Raw genomic sequence first — 26,767 nt, forward strand, 5'->3', positions numbered from 1 at the left:
TTCCTGTACTTAAGTCGGCATTGTGCCTTTTGTATTTAATTCCGATGCAATTTCTGTGTTTCATCGTCAATAAGAAGGTCAGAGGGATACAGTAAACCTGAAATGAAGCATCGGAATCTATAACTAAGGTCACAGGAATGTTTCAAAAAATAGACAGTAGGAAGAGTCAGTCAACATGTACTTAAGTCGGCATTGTGCCCTTTGTATTTAATTCCGATGCAATTTCTGTGTTTCATCGTCAATAAGATGGTCCAAGGGATACAGTAAACCTGAAGTGAAGCATCGGAATCAATAACTAGTGTCACAGGAATGGTGCAAAACATAGCCAGTAAGAAGAGTCAGTCTTCTTGTACTTCAGTCGGCATTGTGCCCTTTTCAATGTAATTCCGAAGTAATTACTGTGTTTCATCGTCAATAAGAAGGTCTGATTGATACAGAAAACCTGAAGTGAAGCATCGAAATCTCTAACTAGTGTCACAGGAATGGTTGAAAACATAGACAGTAAGAAGAGTCAGTCTTCTTTTACTTACGTCGGCTTTGTGCCTTTTGTATTTAATTCCGATGCAATATCTGTGTTTCATCGTCAATAAGAAGGTCAGAGGGATACAGTAAACCTGAAGTGAAGCATCGGAATCTGAAACTACCGTCACAGGAATGGTTCAAAACAGTCAGAAAGAAGAGTTAGTCTTCTTGTACTTAAGTCGGCATTGTGCCTTTTGTATTTAATTCCGATGCACTTTCTTTATTTCATCGTCAATAAGAAGGTCCAAGGGATACAGTAAACCTGAAATGAAGGCAGTAAGAAAGGTCATCCTTCCTGTACTTAAGTCGTCATTGTGCCTTTTGTATTTAATTCCGATGCAATTTCTGTGTTTCATCGTCGATAAGAAGGTCAGAGGGATACAGTAAACCTGAAATGATGCATCGGAATCTATAACTAAGGTCACAGGAATGTTTCAAAACATAGACAGTAGGAAGTGTCAGTCTACATGTACTTAAGTCGGCATTGTGCCGTTTGTATTTAATTCCGATGTAATGTCTGTGTCTCATCGTCAATAAGAAGGTCAGACAAATACAGTAAATCTGAAGTGAATCATCGGAATTAATAACTAGTGTCACAGGAATGGTTCAAAACATAGACAGTAGGAAGAGTCAGTCTTCTCGTACTTAAGTCGGCATTGTGCCCTTTTCAATTTAATTCCGATGTAATTATTGTGTTTCATCGCCAATAAGAAGGTCAGAGTGATACAGTAAACGTGAAGTGAAGCATCGAAATCTCTAACTAGAGTCACAGGAATGTTTCAAAACATAGACAGTAGGAAGAGTTAGTCAACATGTACTTAAGTCGGCATTGTGCCTTTTGTATTTAATTCCGATGCAATTTCAGTGTTTCATCGTCAATAAGAAGGTCCGAGGAATACAGTAAATCTGAAGTGAAGCATCATAATCTATAACTAGTGTCACAGGAATGGTTCAAAACATAGACAGTAAGAAGAGTCAGACTTCTTGTACTTAAGTCGGCATGATGCCCTTTTCTATTTAATTCCGATGCAATTACTGTGTTTCATCGTCAATAAGAAGGTCAGAGGGATACAGTAAACCTGAAGTGAAGCATCGGAATCTCTAACTAGTGTCACAGGAATGGTTCAAAACATAGTCAGTATGAAGAGTCAGTGTTCATGTACTTAAGTCGGCATTGTGCCCTTTGTATTTAATTCCGATTCAATATCTGCGTTTCATCGTCAATATGACGGTCCAAGGGATACAGTAAACCTGAAGTGAAGCATCGGAATCTATAACTAGTGACACAGGAATGGGTCAAATCATAGTCAGTAGGATGAGTCAGTCTTCTTGTACTTAAGTCGGCATTGTGCCTTTTCTATTTAATTCCGATGCAATATCTGTGTTTCATCGTCAATAAGAAGGTCAGAGGGATACAGTAAACCTGAAGTGAAGCATCGGAATCTATAACTAGTGTCACAGGAATGGTTCCAAACATAGTCAGTAAGAAGAGTCTGTCTTCTTGCACCTAAGTCGCCTTTGTGCCTTTTGTATTTATTTCCGATGTAATTTCTATGTTTCATCGTCAATAAGAAGGTCCAAGGGATAGAGTAAACCTTAAGTGAATCATCGGAATCTATAACTAGTGTCACAGGAATGGTTCAAAACATAGTCAGTACGTAGAGTCAGTCTTCTTGTACTAAAGTCGGCATTGTGCCTTTTGTATTTAATTCCGATGCAATTTCTGTGTTTCATCGTCAATAAGAAGGTCAGAGGGATACAGTAAACCTGAATTGTAGCATCGGAATCTATAACTAGTGTCACAGGAATGGTTCAAAACATAGACAGTAGGTGGAGTCTGTCTTCTTGTACTTAAGTCGGGATTGTGCCATTTGTATTTAATTCCGATGCAATTTCTGTGATTCATCTTCAATAAGAAGGTCAGAGGGATACAGTAAACCTGAAGTGAAGCATCGGAATCTATAACTAGTGTCACAGGAATGGTTCAAAACATAGTCAGTAAGAAGAGTCAATCTTCTTGTACTTAAGTCGGCATTGTGCCTTTTCTATTTAATTCCGATGCAATTTCTGTGTTTCATCGTCAATAAGAAAGTCAGAGGGATACAGTAAACCTGAAGTGAAGCATCGGAATCTATATCTAGTGTCACAGGAATATTTCAAAACATAGACAGTAAGGAGAGTCAGACTTCTTGTACTTAAGTTGGCATGGTGCCATTTTGTATTTAATTCCGATGCAATTTCTGGGTTTCAACGAGTATAAGAAGGTCAGAGGGATACAGTAAACCTGAAGTGAAGCATCGGAATCTATAACTAGTGTCACAGGAATGGTTCAAAGCAGTCAGTAAGAAGAGTCAGTCTTCTTGTACTTAAGTCGGCATTGTGCCTTTTGTATTTAATTCCGATGCAATTTCTGTGTTTCATCGTCAATAAGAGGGTCAGAGGGATACAGTAAACCTGAATTGTAGCATCGGAATCTATATCTAGTGTCACAGGAATGGTTCAAAACATAGACAGTAGTAGGAGTCTGTCTTCTTGTACTTAAGTCGGCCATGTGCCTTTTGTATTTAATTCCGATGCAATTTCTGCGTTTCATCTTCAATAAGAAGGTCCAAGGGATACAGTTAACCAGAAGTGAAGCATCGGAATCTATAACTAGTGTCACAGGAATGGTTCAAATCATAGACAGTAAGAAAGGTCAGTCTTCCTGTACTTAAGTCGGCATTGTGCCTTTTGTATTTAATTCCGATGCAATTTCTGTGTTTCATCGTCAATAAGAAGGTCAGAGGGATACAGTAAACCTGAAGTGGAGCATCGGAATCAATAACTAGTGACACAGATATGGTTCAAAACATAGGCAATAGGAAGAGTCAGTCTTCTTGTACTTAAGTCGGCATTGTGCCTTTTCTATTTAATTCCGATGCACTTTCTGTGTTTCATCGTCAATAAGAATGTCAGATGGATACAATTAACCTGAAGTGAAGCATCCGAATTTATAACTAGTGTCACAGGAATGGTTCAAAACATAGTCAGTAAGAAGAGTCAGTCATCTTGTACTTAAGTCGGCATTGTGCCCTTTGTATTTAAGTCCGATGCAATTTCTGTGTTTCATCGTCAAAAAGATGGGCCAAGGGATACAGTAAACCTGAAGTGAAGCATCTAAATCTCTAACTAGTGTCACAGGAATGGTTCAAAACATAGACAGTAAGAAGAGTCAGTCTTCTTGTACTTACGTCGGCTTTGTGCCTTTTGTATTTAATTCCGATGCAATATCTGTGTTTCATCGTCAATAAGAAGGTCCAAGGGATACAGGAAACCTGAAGAGAAGCATTGGAACCTGTAACTAGCGTCACAGAAATGGTTCAAAACATAGACAGTAAGAAGAGTCAGTCTTCTTGTACTTAAGTCGGCATTGTGCATTTTCTATTTAATTCCGATGCAATATGAGTGTCTCATCGTCAATAAGAAGGTCAGTGGGATACAGTAAACCTGAAGTTAATCATCGGAATCTATAACTAGTGTCACAGGAATGGTTCAAAACATAGTCAGTACGTAGAGTCAGTCTTCTTGTACTAAAGTCGGCATTGTGCCTTTTGTATTTAATTCCGATGCAATTTCTGTGTTTCATCGTCAATAAAGAGGTCCAAGGGATACAGTAAACCTGAAATGAAGCATCGGAATCCATAACTAGTGTCACAGGAGTGGTTCAAAATATAGTCAGTAGGATGAGCCAGTCTACATGTACTTTAGTCGGCATTGTGCCTCTTGTATTTAATTCCGATGCAATTTCTGTGTTTCATCGTCAATAAAGAGGTCCAAGGGATACAGTAAACCTGAAATGAAGCATCGGAATCCATAATTAGTGCCACAGGAATGGTTCAAAACATAGTCATTACGAAGTGTCAGTCTTATTGTACTTACGTCGGCATTGTGCCTTTTGTATTTAATTCCGATGCAATTTCTGTGTTTCATCTTCAATAAGAAGGTCCAAGGGATACAGTAAACCTGAAGTGAAGCATCGGAATCTGTAACTAGTGTCACAGGAATGGTTCAAAACATAGTCAGTAAGAAGAGTCAGTCTTCTTACACTTAAGTCGGCATTGTGCCTATTGTATTTAATTCCGATGCAATATCTGTGTCTCATTGTCAATAAGAAGGTCCAAGGGATTCAGTAAACTTGAAGTGAAGCATCGGAATCTGTAACTAGCGTCTTAGGAATGGTTCAAAACATAGTCAGTAAGAAGAGTCAGTCTTCTTGTACTTATGTCGGCATTGTGCCTCTTCTTTTTAATTCCGACGCAATTTCTGTCTTTCATCGTCAATAAGAACGTCCAAGGGATACAGTATACCTGAAGTGAAGCATTGGAATCTATAACTAGTGTCACAGGAATGATTCCAAAAATAGTCAGAAAGAAGAGTCTGTCTTCTTGTACTTAAGTCGGCATTGTGCTTTTTCTATTTGATTCCGATGCAATATCTGTGTTTCATCGTCAATAAGAAGGTCAGAGGGATACAGTAAACCTGAAGTGAAGCATCGGAATCTATAACTAGTGTCACAGGAATGGTTCAAATCATAGCCAGTAAGAAGGGTCAGTCTTCTTGTACTTAAGTAGGCATTGTGCTTTTTCTATTTCATTCCGATGCAATTTCAGTCTTTCATCGTCAATAACAGTGTCAGGGGGATACAGTGAACCTGAAGTTAAGCATCGGAATCTGTAACTAGCGTCACAGGAATGGTTCAAAGCATAGTCAGAGAGAAGAGTCATTCTTCTTGTACTTAAGTCGGCATTGTGCCTTTTCTATTTAATTCCGATGCAATATCTGTGTTTCATCGTCAATAAGAATGTAAGAGGGATACAGTAAACCTGAAGTGAAGCATCGGAATCTATAACTAGTGTCACATGAATGGTTCAAATCATAGTCAGTAAGAGGAGTCAGTCTTCTTGTACTTAAGTCGGCAATGTGCTTTTTCTATTTCATTCCGATGCAATTTCAGTGTTCCATCGTCAATAACAGTGTCAGAGGGATACAGTAAACCTGAAGTGAAGCATCGGAATCTGTAACTTGCGTCAGAGGAATGGTTCAAAACATAGACAGTAAGAAGAGCCAGTCTTCTTGTACTTAAGTCGGCAATGTGCCCTTTCTATTTAATTCCGATATAATTTCTGTGTTTCGTCGTCAATAAGAAGGTCCAAGGGATACAGTAAACCTGAAGTGAAGCCTCGGAATCTATATCTAGTGTCACAGGAATGGTTCAAAACATAGACAGTAAGGAGAGTCAGTCTCCTTGTACTTAAGTCGGCATTGTGCCTTTTCTATTTAATACCGATGCAATATCTGTGTTTCATCGTCAATACGAAGGTCAGAGGGATAAAGTAAACCTGAAGTGAAGCATCGGAATCTGTGACTAGCGTCACAGGAATGGTTCAAAACATAGACAGTAAGAAGAGTCAGTCTTCTTGTACTTAAGTCGGCATTGTGCCTTTTCTATTTAATTCCGATGCAATTTCTGTGTTTCATCGTCAATAAGAAGGTCCAAGGGATACAGTAAACCTGAAGTGAAGCATCGGAATCTCTAACTAGTGTCACAGGAATGGTTCACATCATAGACAGTAAGAAGAGTCAGTCTTCTTGTAATTAAGTCGCATTGTTCCTTTTGTATTTAATTCCGATGCAATTTCTGTGTTTCATCCTCAATAAGAAGGTCAGAGGGATACAGTGAACTTGACGTGAAGCATTGGAATCTATAACTAGTGTCACAGGAATGGTTCAAATCATAGTCAGAAAGAAGAGTCAGTCTTCTTGTACTTATGTCGGCATTGTGGCTTTTCTATTTAATTCCGATGCAATTTCTGTGTTTCATCGTCAATAAGAAGGTCAGAGGGATACAGTAAACCTATAGCGAAGCATCGGAATCTATAACTAGTGTCACAGGAATGGTTCAAATCATAGTCAGTAAGAAGAGTCAGTCTTCTTGTACTTAAGTCGGCATTGTGCCATTTGTATTCGATTCCGATGCAATTTCTGTGTTTCAACGTCAATAAGAAGGTCAGAGGGATACAGTAAACCTGAAGTGAACCATCGGAAGCTATAACTAGTGTCATAGGAATGGTTCAAAACAGTCAGTAAGAAGAGTCAGTCTTATTGTACTTAAGTCGGCATTGTGCCTTTTGTATTTAATTCCGATGCAATTTCTGTGTTTCATCGTCAATAAGAAGGTCCAAGGGAGACACTAAACCTGAAATGAAACATCGTAAGATATAACTAAGGTCACAGGAAAGGTTCAAATCATAGTCAGTAAGAAGAGTCAGTGTTCTTGTACTTAAGTCGGCATTGTGCTTTTTCTATTTCATCCCGATGCAATCTCAGTGTTTCATCGTCAATAATAGTGTCCGAGGGATACAGTAAACCTGAAGTGAAGCATCGGAATCTGTAACTTGCGTCAGAGGAATGGATCAAAACATAGACAGTAAGAAGAGTCAGTCTTCTTGTACTTAAGTCGGCAATGTGCCCTTTCTATTTAATTCCGATATAATTTCTGTGTTTCGCCGTCAATAAGAAGGTCCAAGGGATACAGTAAACCTGAAGTGAAGCATCGGAATCTATATCTAGTGTCACAGGAATGGTTCAAAACATAGACAGTAAGGAGAGTCAGTCTCCTTGTACTTAAGTCGGCATTGTGCCTTTTCTATTTAATTCCGATGCAATGTCTGTGTTTCATCGTCAATAAGAAGGTCAGAGGGATACAGTAAACCTGAAGTGAAGCATCGGAATCTGTGACTAGCGTCACAGGAATGGTTCAAAACATAGACAGTAAGAAGAGTCCGTCTTCTTGTACTTAAGTAGGCATTGTGCCTTTTCTATTTAATTCCGATGCAATTTCTGTATTTCATCGTCAATAAGAAGGTCCAAGGGATACAGTAAGCCTGAAGTGAAGCATCGGAATCTATAACTAGTGTCACAGGAATGGTTCACATCATAGACAGTAAGAAGAGTCAGGCTTCTTGTAATTAAATCGGCATTGTGCCTTTTGTATTTAATTCCGATGCAATTTCTGTGTTTCATCCTCAATAAGAAGGTCAGAGGGATACAGTAAACCTGAAGGGAAGCATCGGAATCTCTAACTAGTGTCACAGGAATGGTTCAAAACATAGTCAGTAAGAAGAGTCAGTCTTCTTGTACTTAAGTCGGCATTGTGCATTTTGTATTTAATTCCGATGCAATTTCTGTGTTTCATCGTCAATACGAAGGTCCAAGTGATACAGAAAACCTGAAGTGAAGCATCGGAATCCGTAACTAGCGTCACAGGAATGGTTCAAAGCATAGACACTAAGAAGAGTCAGTCTGCTTGTACTTAAGACGGCATTGTGCCTTTTCTATTTAATTCCGATGCGATTTCTGTGTTTCATCGTCAATAAGAAGGTCAGAGAGATACAGTGAACTTGACGTGAAGCATCGGAATCTATAACTAGTGTCACAGGAATGGTTCAAATCATAGTCAGAAAGAAGCGTCAGTCTTCTTGTACTTATGTCGGCATTGTGCCTTTTCTATTTAATTCCGATGCAATTTCTGTGTTTCATCGTCAATAAGAAGGTCAGAGGGATACAGTAAACCTATAGTGAAGCATCGGAATCTATAACTAGTGTCACAGGAATGGTTCAAATCATAGTCAGTAAGAAGAGTCAGTCTTCTTGTACTTAAGTCGGCATTGTGCTTTTTCTATTTCATTCCGATGCAATTTCAGTGTTTCATCGTGAATAAGAATGTCAGAGGGATACAGTAAACCTGAAGTGAAGCATCGGAATCTGTAACTTGCGTCAGAGGAGTGGTTCAAATCATAGACAGTAAGAAGAGTCAGTCTTCTTGTACTTAAGTCGGCATTGTGCTTTTCTATTTATTTCCGATGCAATTTTTGTGTGTCATCGTCAATAAGGAGGTCCAAGCGATACAGTAAGCCTGAAGTGAAGCATCGGAATCTATATCTAGTGTCACAGGAATGGTTCAAAACATAGACAGTAAGGAGAGTCAGTCTTCTAGTACTTAGGTCGGCATTGTGCCATTTGTATTCGATTCCGATGCAATTTTTGTGTTTCAACGTCAATAAGGAGGTCAGAGGGATACAGTAAACCTGAAGTGAACCATCGGAAGCTATAACTAGTGTCACAGGATTGGTTCAAAACAGTCAGTAAGGAGAGTCAGTCTTATTGTACTTAAGTCGGCATTGTGCCTTTTGTATTTAATTCCGATGCAATTTCTGTGTTTCATCGTCACTAAGAAGGTCAGAGGGATGCAGTAAACCTGAAGTGAAGCATCGGAATCTGTAACTTGCGTCAGAGGAATGGTTCAAAACATAGACAGTAAGAAGAGTCAGTCTTCTTGTACTTAAGTCGGCATTGTGCCCTTTCTATTTAATACCGATATAATTTCTGTGTTACATCGTCAATAAGAAGGTCCAAGGGATACAGTAAACCTGAAGTGAAGCATCGGAATCTATATCTAGTGTCACAGGAATGTTTCAAAACATAGACAGTAAGGAGAGTCAGTCTTCTTGTACTTAAGTCGGCATTGTGCCATTTGTATTTAATTCCGATGCAATTTCTCGGTTTCAACGTGAATAAGAAGGACAGAGGGATACAGTAAACCTGAAGTGAAGCATCGGAATCTGTAACTAGCGTCACAGGAATGGTTCAAAACATAGACAGTAAGAAGAGTCAGCCTTCTTGTACTTAAGTCGGTATTGTGCCTTTTCTATGTAATTCCGAGAGCAATTTCTGTGTTTCATCATCGATAAGAAGGTCCAAGGGATACAGTAAACCTGAAGTGAAGCATCGGAATCTATAACTAGTGTCACAGGAATGGTTCAAATCATAGACAGTAAGAAGAGTCAGGCTTCTTGTACTTATGTCGGCATTGTGCCCCTTTCAATTTAATTCCGATGCAATTGCTGAGTTTCATCGTCAATAAGATGGTCAGAGGGATACAGTAAACCTGAAGTGAAGCACCAGAATCTCTAACTAGTGTCACAGGAATGGTTCAAAACATACTCAGTAAGAAGAGTCAGTCTTCATGTTCTCACGTTGGCATTGTGCATTTTGTATATAATTCCGATGCAATATCTGTGTTTCATCGTCAATAAGAAGGTCCAAGGGATACAGTGAACCTGAAGTTAAGCATCGGAATCTGTAACTAGCGTCACAGGAATGGTTCAAACAAAGACAGTGAGAAGAGTCAGTCTTCATTTACTTAAGTGGCATAGTGCGTTTTCGATTTAATTCCGATGCAATTTCTGTGTTTCATCGTCAATAAAAAGGTCAGAGGGATACAGTAAACCTGAAGTGAAGCATCGGAATCTATAGCTAGTGTCACAGGAATGGTTCAAAACATAGTCAGAGAGGAAGAGTCAGTCTTCTTGTACTTAAGTCGGCATTGTGCCTTTTCTATTTAATTCCGATGCAATTTCTGTGTTTCATCGTCAATAAGAAGGTCAGAGGGATACAGTAAACATGAAGTGAAGCATCGGAATCTATAACTAGTGTCACAGGAATGGTTCAAATCATAGTCAGTAAGAAGAATCAGTCTTCTTGTACTTAAGTCGCCAATGTGCTTTTTCTATTTCATTCCGATGCAATTTCAGTGTTTCATCGTCAATAACAGTGTCAGAGGGATACAGTAAACCTGAAGTGAAGCATCGGAATCTGTAACTTGCGTCAGAGGAATGGTTCAAAACATAGACAGTAAGAAGAGTCAGTCTTCTTGTACTTAAGTCTGCATTGTGCCTTTTTCAATTTAATTCCGATGCAATTACTGTGTTTCATCGTCAATAACTTGCTCAGAGGGATACAGTAAACCTGAAGTGAACCACCGGAATTTCTAACTAGTGTCACAGGAATGGTTCAAAACATAGTCAGTAAGAAGAGTCAGTCTTCTTGTACTTACGTTGGCATTGTGCCTTTTGTATATAATTTCGATGCAATATCAGTGTTTCATCATCAATAAGTAGGTCCAAGGAATACAGTGAAACTGAAGTTAAGCATCGGAATCTGTAACTAGCGTCACAGGAATGGCTCAAAACATATACAGTGAGAAGAGTCAGTCTTCTTGTACTTAAGTCGGCATAGTGCCTTTTCGATTTAATTCCGATGCAATTTCTGTGTTTCATCGTCAATAAGAAGGTCAGAGGGATACAGTAAACCTGAAGTGAAGCATCGGAATCTATAGCTAGTGTCACACGAATGGTTCAAATAATAGTCAGAGAGAAGAGTCAGTCTTCTTTTACTTAAGTCGGCATTGTGCCTTTTCTATTTAATTCCGATGCAATTTCTGTGTTTCATCGTCAATAAGATGGTCAGAGGGATACAGTAAACCTGAAGTGAAGCATCGGAATCTATATCTAGTGTCACAGGAATGGTTCAAATCATAGTCAGTAAGAAGAGTCAGTCTTCTTGTACTTAAGTCGGCAATGTGCTTTTTCTATTTCATTCCGATGCAATTTCAGTGTTTCATCGTCTATAACAGTGTCAGAGGGATACAGTAAACCTGAAGTGAAGCATCGGAAACTGTAACTTGCGTCAGAGGAGTGGTTCAAATCATAGACAGTAAGAAGAGTCAGTCTTCTTGTACTTAAGTCGGCATTGTGCTTTTCTATTTATTTCCGATGCAATGTTTGTGTGTCATCGTCAATAAGGAGGTCCAAGGGATACAGTAAGCCTGAAGTGAAGCATCGGAATCTATATCTAGTGTCACAGGAATGGTTCAAAACATAGACAGTAAGGAGAGTCAGTCTTCTAGTACTTAAGTCGGCATTGTGCCATTTGTATTCGATTCCGATGCAATTTCTGTGTTTCAGCGTCAATAAGAAGGTCAGAGGGATACAGTAAACCTGAAGTGAACCATCGGAAGCTATAACTAGTGTCACAGGATTGGTTCAAAACAGTCAGTAAGAAGAGTCAGTCTTATTGTACTTAAGTCGGCCTTGTGCCTTTTGTATTTAATTCCGATGCAATTTCTGTGTTTCATCGTCACTAAGAAGGTCAGAGGGATACAGTAAACCTGAAGTGTTGCATCGGAATCTATAACTAGTGTCACAGGAGTGTTTCAAAGCATAGACAGTAAGAAGAGTCAGTCCTCTTGTATTTAAGTCTGTGTAGTGCTTTTCGATTTAATTCCGATGCACTTTCTGTGTTTCATCGTCAATAAGAAGGTCCAAGGGATACACTAAACCTGAAATGAAAAATCGGAAGATATAACTAAGGTCACAGGAATGGTTCAAATCATAGTCTGTAAGAAGAGTCAGTGTTCTTGTACTTAAGTCGGCATTGTGCTTTTTCTATTTCATGCCGATGCAATTTCAGTGTTTCATCGTGAGTAAGAATGTCAGAGGGATACAGTAAACCTGAAGTGAAGCATCGGAATCTGTAACTTGTGTCAGAGGAATGGTTCAAAACATAGACAGTAAGAAGAGTCAGTCTTCTTGTACTTAAGTCGGCATTGTGCCCTTTCTATTTAATTCCGATATAATTTCTGTGTTACATCGTCAATAAGAAGGTCCAAGGGATACAGTAAACCTGAAGTGAAGCATCGGAATCTATATCTAGTGTCACAGGAGTGGTTCAAAACATAGACAGTAAGGAGAGTCAGTCTTCTTGTACTTAAGTCGGCATTGTGCCATTTGTATTTAATTCCGATGCAATTTCTCGGTTTCAACGTGAATAAGAAGGTCAGAGGGATACAGTAAACCTGAAGTGAAGCATCGGAATCTGTAACTAGTGTCACAGGAATGGTTCAAAACATAGACAGTAAGAAGAGTCAGCCTTCTTGTACTTAAGTCGGTATTGTGCCTTTTCTATGTAATTCCGATGCAATTTCTGTGTTTCATCGTCGATAAGAAGGTACAAGGTATACAGTAAACCTGAAGTGAAGCATCGGAATCTATAACTAGTGTCACAGGAATGGTTCAAATCATAGACAGTAAGAAGAGTCAGGCTTCTTGTACTTATGTCGGCATTGTGCCCCCTTTCAATTTAATTCCGATGCAATTACTGTGTTTCATCGTCAATAAGATGGTCAGAGGGATACAGTAAACCTGAAGTGAAGCACCGGAATCTCTAACTAGTGTCACAGGAATGGTTCAAAACATAGTCAGTAAGAAGAGTCAGTCTTCTTGTTCTCACGTTGGCATTGTGCCTTTTGTATATAATTCCGATGCAATATCTGTGTTTCATCGTCAATAAGAAGGTCCAAGGGATACAGTGAACCTGAAGTTAAGCATCGGAATCTGTAACTAGCGTCACAGGAATGGTTCAAACAAAGACAGTGAGAAGAGTCAGTCTTCTTTTACTTAAGTCGGCATAGTGCCTTTTCGATTTAATTCCGATGCAATTTCTGTGTTTCATCGTCAATAAGAAGGTCGGAGGGATACAGTAAACCTGAAGTGAAGCATCGGAATCTATAGCTAGTGTCACAGGAATGGTTCAAAACATAGTCAGAGAGGAAGAGTCAGTCTTCTTGTACTTAAATCGGCATTGTGCCTTTTCTATTTAATTCCGATGCAATTTCTGTGTTTCATCGTCAATAAGAAGGTCAGAGGGATACAGTAAACATGAAGTGAAGCATCGGAATCTATGACTAGTGTGACAGGAATGGTTCAAATCATAGTCAGTAAGAAGAATCAGTCTTCTTGTACTTAAGTCGCCAATGTGCTTTTTCTATTTCATTCCGATGCAATTTCAGTGTTTCATCGTCAATAACAGTGTCAGAGGGATACAGTAAACCTGAAGTGAAGCATCGGAATCTGTAACTTGCGTCAGAGGAATGGTTCATAACATAGACAGTAAGAAGAGTCAGTCTTCTTGTACTTAAGTCTGCATTGTGAGTTTTTCAATTTAATTCCGATGCAATTACTGTGTTTCATCGTCAATAAGTTGGTCAGAGGGATACAGTAAACCTGAAGTGAACCACCGGAATCTCTAACTAGTGTCACAGGAATGGTTCAAAACATAGTCAGTAAGAAGAGTCAGTCTTCTTGTACTTACGTTGGCATTGTGCCTTTTGTATATAATTTCGATGCAATATCAGTGTTTCATCATCAATAAGAAGGTCCAAGGGATACAGTGAAACTGAAGTTAAGCATCGGAATCTGTAACTAGCGTCACAGGAATGGCTCAAAACATAGACAGTGAGAAGAGTCAGTCTTCTTGTACTTAAGTCGGCATAGTGCCTTTTCGATTTAATTCCGATGCAATTTCTGTGTTTCATCGTCAATAAGAAGGTCAGAGGGATACAGTAAACCTGAATTGAAGCATCGGAATCTATAGCTAGTGTCACACGAATGGTTCAAAACATAGTCAGAGAGAAGAGTCAGTCTTCTTTTACTTAAGTCGGCATTGTGCCTTTTCTATTTAATTCCGATGCAATTTCTGTGTTTCATCGTCAATAAGATGGTCAGAGGGATACAGTAAACCTGAAGTGAAGCATCGGAATCTATATCTAGTGTCACAGGAATGGTTCAAATCATAGTCAGTAAGAAGAGTCAGTCTTCTTGTACTTAAGTCGGCAATGTGCTTTTTCTATTTCATTCCGATGCAATTTCAGTGTTTCATCGTCAATAACAGTGTCAGAGGGATACAGTAAACCTGAAGTGAAGCATCGGAATCTGTAACTTGCGTCAGAGTAATGGTTCAAAACAAAGACAGTAAGAAGAGTCAGTCTTCTTGTACTTAAGTCGGCATTGTGCCTTTTGTATTTAATTCCGATGCAATTTCTGTGTTTCATCGTCAATAAGGAGGTCCAAGGGATACAGTAAACCTGAAGTGAAGCATCGGAATGTATATCTTGTGTCACAGGAATTGTTCAGATCATAGACAGTAAGGAGAGTCAGTCTTCTTGTACTTAAGTCGGCATTGTGCCATTTGTAATTAATTCCGATGCAATTTCTGGGTTTCAACGTGAATAAGAAGGTCAGAGGGATACAGTAAACCTGAAGTGAAGCATCGGAATCAATAACTAGTGTCACAGGAATGGTTCAAAGCAGTCAGTAAGAAGAGTCAGTCTTCTTGTACTTATGTCGGCATTGTGCCTCTTCTATTTAATTCCGATGCAATTTCTGTGTTTCATCGTCAATACCCCCCCCATGAACCATGGACCTTGCCGTTGGTGGGGAGGCTTGCGTGCCTCAGCGATACAGATAGCCGTACCGTAGGTGCAACCACAACGGAGGGGTATCTGTTGAGAGGCCAGACAAACGTGTGGTTCCTGAAGAGGGGCTTCAGCCTTTTCAGTAGTTGCAAGGGCAACAGTCTGGATGATTGACTGATCTGGCCTTGTAACAATAACCAAAACGGCCTTGCTGTGCTGGTACTGCGAACGGCTGTAAGCAAGGGGAAACTACAGCCGTAATTTTTCCCGAGGGCATGCAGCTTTACTGTATGATTACATGATGATGGCGTCCTCTTGGGTAAAATATTCCGGAGGTAAAATAGTCCGCCATTCGGATCTTAGGGCGGGGACTACTCAAGAGGATGTCGTTATCAGGAGAAAGAAAACTGGCGTTCTACGGATCGGAGCGTGGAATGTCAGATCCCTTAGCCGGGCAGGTAGGTTAGAAAATTTAAAAAGAGAAATGGATAGGTTGAAGTTAGATATAGTGGGAATTAGTGAAGTTCGGTGGCAGGAGGAACAAGACTTCTGGTCAGGTGACTACAGGGTTATAAACACAAAATCAAATAGGGGTAATGCAGGAGTAGGTTTAATAATGAATAGGAAAATAGGAATGCGGGTAAGCTACTACAAACAGCATAGTGAACGCATTATTGTGGCCAAGATAGATACGAAGCCCACGCCTACTACAGTAGTACAAGTTTATATGCCAACTAGCTCTGCAGATGACGAAGAAATTGAAGAAATGTATGATGAAATAAAAGAAATTATTCAGATAGTGAAGGGAGACGAAAATTTAATAGTCATGGGTGACTGGAATTCGAGTGTAGGAAAAGGGAGAGAAGGAAACGTAGTAGGTGAATATGGATTGGGGGACAGAAATGAAAGAGGAAGCCGCCTGGTCGAATTTTGCACAGAGCACAACATAATCATAACTAACACTTGGTTTAAGAATCATGAAAGAAGGTTGTATACATGGAAGAACCCTGGAGATACTAAAAGGTATCAGATAGATTATATAATGGTAAGACAGAGATTTAGGAACCAGGTTTTAAATTGTAAGACATTTCCAGGGGCAGATGTGGACTCTGACCACAATCTATTGGTTATGACCTGTAGATTAAAACTGAAGAAACTGCAAAAAGGTGGGAATTTAAGGAGATGGGACCTGGATAAACTAAAAGAACCAGAGGTTGTACAGAGATTCAGGGAGAGCATAAGAGAGCAATTGACAGGAATGGGGGAAATAAATACAGTAGAAGAAGAATGGGTAGCTTTGAGGGATGAAGTAGTGAAGGCAGCAGAGGATCAAGTAGGTAAAAAGACTAGGGCTAGTAGAAATCCTTGGGTAACAGAAGAAATATTTAATTTAATTGATGAAAGGAGAAAATATAAAAATGCAGTAAATGAAACAGGCAAAAAGGAATAAAAACGTCTCAAAAATGAGATCGACAGGAAGTGCAAAATGGCTAAGCAGGGATGGCTAGAGGACAAATGTAAGGATGTAGAGGCCTATCTCACTAGGGGTAAGATAGATACCGCCTACAGGAAAATTAAAGAGACCTTTGGAGATAAGAGAACGACTTGTATGAATATCAAGAGCTCAGATGGAAACCCAGTTCTAAGCAAAGAAGGGAAAGCAGAAAGGTGGAAGGAGTATATAGAGGGTCTATACAAGGGCGATGTACTTGAGGACAATATTATGGAAATGGAAGAGGATGTAGATGAAGATGAAATGGGAGATATGATACTGCGTGAAGAGTTTGACAGAGCACTGAAAGACCTGAGTCGAAACAAGGCCCCCGGAGTAGACAATATTCCATTGGAACTACTGACGGCCGTGGGAGAGCCAGTCCTGACAAAACTCTACCATCTGGTGAGCAAGATGTATGAAACAGGCGAAATACCCTCAGACTTCAAGAAGAATATAATAATTCCAATCCCAAAGAAAGCAGGTGTTGACAGATGTGATAAATTACCGAACTATCAGCTTAATAAGTCACAGCTGCAAAATACTAACACGAATTCTTTACAGACGAATGGAAAAACTAGTAGAAGCCAACCTCGGGGAAGATCAGTTTGGATTCCGTAGAAACACTGGAACACGTGAGGCAATGCTGACCTTACGACTTATCTTAGAAGAAAGATTAAGGAAAGGCAAACCTACGTTTCTAGCATTTGTAGACTTAGAGAAAGCTTTTGACAATGTTGACTGGAATACTCTCTTTCAAATTCTAAAGGTGGCAGGGGTAAAATACAGGGAGCGAAAGGCTATTTACAATTTGTACAGAAACCAGATGGCAGTTATAAGAGTCGAGGGACATGAAAGGGAAGCAGTGGTTGGGAAGGGAGTAAGACAGGGTTGTAGCCTCTCCCCGATGTTGTTCAATCTGTATATTGAGCAAGCAGTAAAGGAAACAAAAGAAAAATTCGGAGTAGGTATTAAAATTCATGGAGAAGAAATAAAAACTTTGAGGTTCGCCGATGACATTGTAATTCTGTCAGAGACAGCAAAGGACTTGGAAGAGCAGTTGAATGGAATGGACAGTGTCTTCAAAGGAGGATATAAGATGAACATCAACAAAAGCAAAACAAGGATAATGGAATGTAGTCTAATCAAGTCGGGTGATGCTGAGGGAATTAGATTAGGAAATGAGGCACTTAAAGTAGTAAAGGAGTTTTGCTATTTGGGGAGCAAAATAACTGATGATGGTCGAAGTAGAGAGGATATAAAATGTAGGCTGGCAATGGCAAGGAAAGCGTTTCTGAAGAAGAGAAATTTGTTAACATCGAGTATAGATTTCAGTGTCAGGAAGTCATTTCCGAAAGTATTCGTATGGAGTGTAGCCATGTATGGAAGTGAAACATGGACGATAAATAGTTTGGACAAGAAGAGAACAGAAGCTTTCGAAATGTGGTGCTACAGAAGAATGCTGAAGATTAGATGGGTAGATCACATAACTAATGAGGAAGTATTGAATAGGATTGGGGAGAAGAGAGGTTTGTGGCACAACTTGACCAGAAGAAGGGATCGGTTGGTAGGACATGTTCTGAGGCATCAAGGGATCACCAATTTAGTATTGGAGGGCAGTGTGGAGGGTAAAAATCGTAGAGGGAGACCAAGAGATGAATACACTAAGCAGATTCAGAAGGATGTAGGTTGCAGTAGGTACTGGGAGATGAAAAAGCTTGCACAGGATAGAGTAGCATGGAGAGCTGCATCAAACCAGTCTCAGGACTGAAGACCACAACAACAACAAACAACAACAACATCGTCAATACGAACGTCCAAGGGATACAGTCAGCCTGAAGTGTAGCATTGGAATCTATAACTAGTGTCACAGGAATGGTTCAAAACATAGACAGTAGGAAGAGTCAGTCTTCTTGCACTTAAGTCGGCATTGTGCCTTTTGTATTTAATTCCGATGCAATTTCTGTGTTTCATCCTGAATAAGAAGGCCAGAGGGATACAATAAACCTGAAGTGAAGCATCGGAATCTGTAACTAGCGTCACAGGAATGGTTCAAAACATAGACAGTAAGAAGAGTCAGTCTTCTTGTACATAAGTCGGCATTGTGCCTTTTCTATTTTATTCCGATGCAATTTCTGTGTTTCATCGTCAATAAGAAGGTCCAAGGGATACAGTAAACCTGAAGTGAAGCATCGGCATCTATAACCAGTGTCACAGGAATGGTTCACATGATAGACAGTAAGAAGAGTCAGGCTTCTTGTACTTAAGTCGGCGTTGTGCCTTTTCTATTTAATTCCGATGCAATTTCTGTGTTTCATCGTCAATAAGGTCAGCGGGACACAGTAAACCTGAAGTGAAGCATCGGAATCTATAACTAGTGCCACAGGAATGGTTCAAATCATAGTCAGTAAGAAGAGTCAGTGTTCTTGTACTTAAGTCGGCATTGTGCTTTTTCTATTTCATTCCGATGCAATTTCAGTGTTTCATCGTGAATAAGAATGTCACAGTGTTACAGTAAACCTGAAGTGAAGCATCGGAATCTGTAACTTGCGTCAGAGGAGTGGTTCAAATCATAGACAGTAAGAAGAGTCAGTCTTCTTGTACTTAAGTCGGCATTGTGTTTTCTATTTATTTCCGATGCAATTATAATGTTTCATCGTCAATAAGGAGGTCCAAGGGATACAGTAAACCTGAAGTGAAGCATCGGAATCTATATCTAGTGTCACAGGAATGGTTCAAAACATAGACAGTAAGGAGAGTCAGTCTTCTTGTACTTAAGTCGGCATTGTGCCATTTGTATTTAATTCCGATGCAATTTCTGTGTTTCAACGTCAATAAGAAGGTCAGAGGGATACAGTAAACCTGAAGTGAACCATCGGAAGCTATAACTAGTGTCACAGCAATGGTTCAAAGCAGTCAGTAAGAAGAGTCAGTCTTATTGTACTTAAGTCGGCAATGTGCCTTTTGTATTTAATTCCGATGCAATTTCTGTGTTTCATCGTCACTACGAAGGTCAGAGGGATACAGTAAACCTGAAGTGTAGCATCGGAATCTATAACTAGTGTCACAGGAATGTTTCAAAACATAGACAGTAAGAAGAGTCAGCCCTCTTGTATTTATGTCGGCGTAGTGCCTTTTCTATTTAATTCCGATGCACTTTCTGTGTTTCATCGTCAATAAGAAGGTCCAAGGGATACAGTAAACCTGAAATGAAGCATCGGAATCTATAACTAAGGTCACAGGAATGGTTCAAAGCAGTCAGTAAGAAGAGTCAGTCTTCTTGTACTTATGTCGGCACTGTGCCTCTTCTATTTAATTCCGATGCAATTTCTGTGTTTCATCGTCAATAAGAAGGTCAGAAAGATACAGTAAGCCTGAAGTGAAGCATCGGAATCTGTAACTAGCGTCACAGGAACGGTTCAAAACATAGACAGTAAGAAGAGTCAGTCTTCTTGTACTTAAGTCGGCATTGTGCCTTTTCTATGTAATTCCGATGCAATTTCTGTGTTTCATCGTCAATAAGAAGGTCAGCGGGATACAGTAAACCTGAAGAGAAGCATTGGAATCTATAACTAGTGTCACAGGAATGGTTCAAATCATAGTCAGTAAGAAGAGTCAGTCTTCTTGTACTTAAGTCGGCATTGTGCCTTTTCTGTTCAATTCCGATGCAATATCTGTGTTTCATCGTCAATAAGAAGGTCAGAGGGATACATTAAACCTGAAGTGAAGAATCGTAATCTATAACTTGTGTCACAGGAATGGTTCAAAAGATAGTCAGTAAGAAGAGTCAGTCTTCTTGTACTTAAGTCGGCATTGTGCTTTTTCTATTTCATTCCGATGCAATTTCAGTGTTTCATCGTCAATAAGAATGTCAGAGGGATACAGTAAAACTGAAGTGAAGCATCGGAATCTGTAACTAGTGTTACAGGAATATTTCAAACATAGACAGTGTGTAGAGTCAGTCTTCATGTACTTAAGTCAGCATTGTGCCTTTTGTATTTAATTCCAATGCAATTTCTGTGTTTCATCGTCAATACGAAGGTCAGAGAATTGCAGAAATCCTGAAGTGAAGCATCGGAATGTATAACAAGTGTCACAGGAATGGTTCAAAACATAGACAGTAGGAAGAGTCAGTCTTCTTGTACTTAAGTCAGCATTGTGCCTTTTGTATTTAATTCCAATGCACTTTCTGTGTTTCATGGTCAATAAGAAGGTCCAAGGGATACAGTAAACCTGAAATGAAGCATCGTAATCTATAACTAGTGTCACAGGAATGTTTCAAAACATAGACAGTAGGAAGACTCAGTCTACATGTACTTAAGTCGGCATTGTGCCTTTGTATTTAATTCCGATGCAATTTCTGTGTCTCGTCGTCAATAAGAAGGTCAGAGGGATACCGTAAACCTGAAGTGTAGCATCGGAACCTATAACTAGTGTCACAGGAATGGTTCAAAGCATAGACAGTAAGAAAAGTCAGTCTTCTTGTACTTAAGTCGGCATTGTGCCTTTTGTATTTAATTCCGATGCAATTTCTGTGATTTATCGTCAATAAGAAGATCAGAGGGATACAGAAAAGCTGAAGTGAAGCATCGGAATCTATAAGTAGTGTCATAGGAATGGTTCAAAACATAGACAGTAGGAAGAGTCAGTCTTCTTGTACTTAAGTCAGCATTGAGCCTTTTCTATATAATTCCGATGCACTTTCTGTGTTTCATGGTCAATAAAATTGTCCCATGGATACAGTAAACCCGAAATGAAGCATAGGAATCTATAACTAGTGTCACAGGAATGTTTGAAAGCATAGACAGTAGGGAGAGTCAGTCTACACGTACTTATGTCGGCATTGTGCCTTTTGTATTTAATTCAGATGCAATTTCTGTGTTTCATTGTCAATATGAAGGTCAGAGGGATACAGTAAACCTGAAGGGAAGCATCGGAATCTATAACTAGTGTCACAGGAGTGGTTCAAAACATAGTCAGTAAGAAGAGTCAGTCTTCTTGTACTTATGTCGGCACTGTGCCTTTTGTATTTAATTCCGATGCAGTTTCGGTGTTTCATCGTCGATAAGAGCGTCCAAGGGATACAGTAAACCTGAAGTGAAGCATCGGAATCTATAACTAGTGTCACAGGAACGGATCAAAATATAGACAGTAGGAACAGTCAGTCTTCTTGTACTTAAGTAGCATTGTGCCTTTTCTATTCAATTCCGATGCAATTTCTGTATTTCATCGTCAATAAGAAGGTCAGAGGTATACATTAAACCTGAAGTGATGCATCAGAAACTTTAACTAGCGTCACAGGAATGGTTCAAAACATAGACATTAAGAAGAATCAGTCTTCTTGTACTTAAGTCGGCATTGTGCTTTTCTATTTAATCCCGATGCAATTTCTGTGTTTCATCGTCAATAAGAAGGTCCAAGGGATACAGTAATCCTGGAGTGAAGCATCGGAATCTATAACTAGTGTCAATGGTATGGTTCAATACATAGACAGTAAGAAGGGTCAGTCTTCTTGTACTTAAGTCGGCATTGTGCCTTTTGTATTAAATTCCGATGCAATTTCTGTGTTTCATCGGCAATAAGAAGGTCAGAGGGATACTGTAAACCTGAAGTGAAGCATCGGAATCAATAACTAGCGTCACAGAAAAGGTTCAAAACATAGACAGTAAGAAGAGTTAGTCTTCTTGTACTTACGTCGGCAATGTGCCTCTTCTATTTAATTCAAATGCAATTTCTGTATTTCGTCGCCAATGGGAAAGTCCAAAGGATATAGTAAACCTGAAGTGAAGCATCGGAATCTATAACTAATGTCACAGGAATCGTTCATACATAGACAGTAGGAAGAGTCAGTCTTCTTGTACTTAAGTCGGCATTGTGCCTTTTGTATCTAGTTCCGATGCAATTTCAGTGTCTCATCGTCAATAAGAATGTCAGAGGGATACAGTATACCTGAAGTGAATCATCGGAATCTATATCTAGTGTCACAGGAATGGTTCAAAACATAGACAGTAAGAAGAGTCAGTCTTCTTGTACTTAAGTCGGCATTGTGCCATTTGTATTTAATTCCGATGCAATTTCTCGGTTTCAACGTGAATAAGAAGGTCAGAGGGATACAGTAAACCTGAAGTGAAGCATCGGAATCTATAACTAGTGTCACAGGAATGGTTCAAAGCAGGCAGTAAGAAGAGTCAGTCTTCTTGTACTTATGTCGGCATTGTGCCTCTTCCATTTAATTCCGATGCAATATCTGTGTTTCATCGCCAATAAGAACGTCCAAGGGATACAATAAACCTGAAGTGAAGCATTGGAATGAATAACTAGTGTCACAGGAATGGTTCAAATCATAGTCAGTAAGAAGAGTCAGTCTTCTTGTACTTAAGTCGGGATTGTGCCTTTTGTGTTCAATTCCGATGCAATATCTGTGTTTCATCGTCAATAAGAAGGTCAGAGGGATACAGTAAACCTGAAGAGAAGCTTCGGAATCTATAACTTGAGTCACAGGAATGGTTCAAAACATAGACAGTAGGAAGAGTCAGTCTTCTTGTACTTAAGTCAGCATTGTGCCTTTTGTATTTAATTCCAATGCACTTTCTGTGTTTCATGGTCAATAAGAAGGTCCAAGGGATACAGTAAACCTGAAATGAAGCATCGTAAACTATAACTAGTGTCACAGGAATGTTTCAAAACATAGACAGTAGGAAGACTCAGTCTACATGTACTTAAGTCGGCATTGTGCCTTTTGTATTTTGTTCCGATGCCATTTCTGTGTTTCATCGTCAATAAGAAGGTCAGAGGGATACAGTAAACCTGAAGTGTAGCATCGGAATCTATAACTAGTGTCACAGGAATGTTTCAAAACATTGACAGTAAGAAGAGTCAGCCCTCTTGTATTTAAGTCGGCATAGTGCCTTTTCTACTTAATTCCGATGCACTTTCTGTGTTTCATCGTCAATAAGAAGGTCCAAGGGATACAGTAAACCTGAAATGAAGCATCGGAATCTATAACTAAGGTCACAGGAATGGTTCAAAGCAGTCAGTAAGAAGAGTCAGTCTTCTTGTACTTATGTCGGCATTGTGCCTCTTCTATTTAATTCCGATGCAATTTCTGTGTTTCATCGTCAATAAGAAGGTCAGAGGGATACAGTAAGCCTGAAGTGAAGCATCGGAATCTGTTATTAGCGTCACAGGAGTGGTTCAAAACATAGACAGTAAGATGAGTCAGTCTTCTTGTACTTAAGTCGGCATTGTGCCTTTTCTATGTAATTCCGATGCAATTTCTCTGTTTCATCGTCAATAAGAAGGTCAGCGGGATACAGTAAACCTGAAGAGAAGCATTGGAATCTATAACTAGTTTCACAGGAATGGTTCAAATCATAGTCAGTAAGAAGAGTCAGTCTTCTTGTACTTAAGTCGGCATTGTGCCTTTTCTGTTCAATTCCGATGCAATATCTGTGTTTCATCGTCAATAAGAAGGTCAGAGGGATACATTAAACCTGAAGTGAAGAATCGTAATCTATAACTTGTGTCACAGGAATGGTTCAAAACATAGTCAGTAAGAAGAGTCAGTCTTCTTGTACTTAAGTCGGCATTGTGCTTTTTCTATTTCATTCCGATGCAATATCAGTGTTTCATCGTCAATAAGAATGTCAGAGGGATACAGTAAACCTGAAGTGAAGCATCGGAATCTGTAACTAGTGTTACAGGAATATTTCAAACATAGACAGTGTGAAGAGTCAGTCTTCCTGTACTTAAGTCAGCACTGTGCCTTTTGTATTTAATTCCAATGCAATTTCTGTGTTTCATCGTCAATACGAAGGTCAGAGAATTGCAGAAAACCTGAAGTGAAGCATCGGAATGTATAACTAGTGTCACAGGAATGGTTCAAAACATAGACAGTAGGAAGAGTCAGTCTTCTTGTACTTAAGTCAGCATTGTGCCTTTTGTATTTAATTCCAATGCACTTTCTGTGTTTCATGGTCAATAAGAAGGTCCAAGGGATACGGTAAACCTGAAATGAAGCATCGTAATCTATAACTAGTGTCACAGGAATGTTTCAAAACATAGACAGTAGGAAGAGTCAGTCTACATGTACTTAAGTCGGCATTGTGCCTTTTGTATTTAATTCAGATGCAATTTCTGTGTTTCATTGTCAATATGAAGGTCAGAGGGATACAGTAAAACTGAAGGGAAGCATCGGAATCTATAACTAGTGTCACAGGAGTGGTTCAAAACATAGTCAGTAAGAAGAGTCAGTCTTCTTGTATTTATGTCGGCATTGTGCATTTTGTATTTAATTCCGATGCAGTTTCTGTGTTTCATCGTCGATAAGAGCGTCCAAGGGATACAGTAAACCTGAAGTGAAGCATCGGAATCTATAACTAGTGTCACAGGAACGGATCAAAATATAGACAGTAGGAACAGTCAGTCTTCTTGTACTTAAGTAGCATTGCGCCTTTTCTATTCAATTCCGATGCAATTTCTGTATTTCATCGTCAATAAGAAGGTCAGAGGTATACAGTAAACCTGAAGTGAAGCATCGGAAACTTTAACTAGCGTCACAGGAATGGTTCAAAACATAGACATTAAGAAGAGTCAGTCTTCTTTTACTGAAGTCGGCATTGTGCCTTTTCTATTTAATCCCGATGCAATTTCTGTGTTTCATCGTCAATAAGAAGGTCCAAGGGATACAGTAAACCTGGAGTGAAGCATCGGAATCTATAACTAGTGTCAATGGTATGGTTGAAAACATAGACAGTAAGAAGAGTCAGTCTGCTTGTACTTAAGTCGGCATTGTGCCTTTTGTATTTAATTCCGATGCAATTTGTTTGTTTCATCGTCAAGAGGAAGGTCAGAGGGATACAGTAAACCTGAAGTGAATCATCGGAATCTATAGCTAGTGTCACATGAATGGTTCAAATCATAGTCAGTAAGAAGAGTCAGTCTTCTTGTACTTCAGTCGGCATTGTGCCTTTTGTATTTAATTCCGATGCAATTTCTGTGTTTCATCGTCAATAAGAAGGTCAGAGGGATACAGTAAACCTGAAGTGAAGCATCGTAACCTATAACTAGTGTCACAGGAATGGTTCAAAGCATAGACAGTAAGAAAGGTTAGTCTTCTTGTACTTAAGTCGGCATTGTGCCTTTTGTATTTAATTCCGATGCAATTTCTGTGATTTATCGTCAATAAGAAGATCAGAGGGATACAGAAAAGCTGAAGTGAAGCATCGGAATCTATAACTAGTGTCACAGGAATGGTTCAAAGCAGTCAGTAAGAAGAGTCAGTCTTCTTGTACTTATGTCGGCATTGTGCCTCTTCCATTTAATTCCGATGCAATATCTGTGTTTCATCGTCCATAAGAAGGTCCAATGGATACAGTAAACCTGAAGTGAACCATCGGAATCTATATCTAGTGTCACATGAATGGTTCAAAACTTAGACAGTAAGGAGAGTCAGTCTTCTTGTACTTAAGTCGTCATTGTGCCATTTGTATTTAATTCCGATGCAATTTCTGTGTTTCAACGACAATAAGAAGGTCAGAGGGATACAGTAAACCTGAAGTGAACCATCGGGAGCTATAACTAGTGTCACAGGAATGGTTCAAAACAGTCAGTAAGAAGAGTCAGTCTTATTGTACTTACGTTGGAATTTTGCCTTTTGTATTTAATTCCGATGCAATTTCTGTGTTTCATCGTTACTAAGAAGGTCGGAGGGACACAGTAAACCTGAAGTGTAGCATCGGAATCTATAACTAGTGTCACAGGAATGGTTCAAACAGAGACATTAAGAAGAGTCAGTCCTCTTGTATTTAAGTCGGCATAGTGCCTTTTGTATTTAATTCCGATCCAATTTCTGTGTTTCATCTTCAATAAGAAGGTCCAAGGGATCCAGTTAACCTAAAGTGAAGCATCGGAATCTATAACTAGTGTCTCAGTAATGGTTCAAAGCATAGACAGTAGGAAGAGTCAGTCTTCTTGTACTTCAATCGGCATTGTGCATTTTATATTTAACTGCGTTGCACTATCTGTATTTCATCGTCAATAAGAAGATCCAAGAGATACAGTAAACCTAAAATGAAGCATCGGAATCTATAACTAGTGTCACAGGAATAGATCAAAACATAGACAGATGGAAGAGTCAGTCTTCTTGTACTTAAGTCGGCATTGTGCCTTTTCTATTTAATTCCGATGCACTTTCTGTGTTTCATCGTCAATAAGTAGGTCCAAGGGATACAGTAACCCTGAAATGAAGCATCGGAATCTATAACTAAGGTCACAGGAATGTTTCAAATCATAGACAGTAGGAAGAGTCAGTCTACATGTACTTAAGACGGCATTGTGCCTTTTGTATTTAATTCCGATGTAATTACTGTGTTGCATCGTCAATAAGAAGGTCAGAGGGATACCGTAAACCTGATCTGAAGCATCGGAATCTCTAACTAGTGTCACAGTAATTGTTCAAAATATAGTCAGTAAGAAGAGTCAGTCTTCTTGTACTTACGTCGGCATTGTGCCTTTTGTAGTTAATTCCGATGCAATATCTGTGTTTCATCGTCAATAAGAAGGCCCAAGGGATACAGTAAACATGAAGTGAAGCATCGGAATCTGTAACTAGCGTCACAGGA

This window comes from Schistocerca americana, chromosome 10 (assembly GCF_021461395.2).
Source record: "Schistocerca americana isolate TAMUIC-IGC-003095 chromosome 10, iqSchAmer2.1, whole genome shotgun sequence".
Taxonomy (NCBI): Eukaryota; Metazoa; Arthropoda; class Insecta; order Orthoptera; family Acrididae; genus Schistocerca; species Schistocerca americana.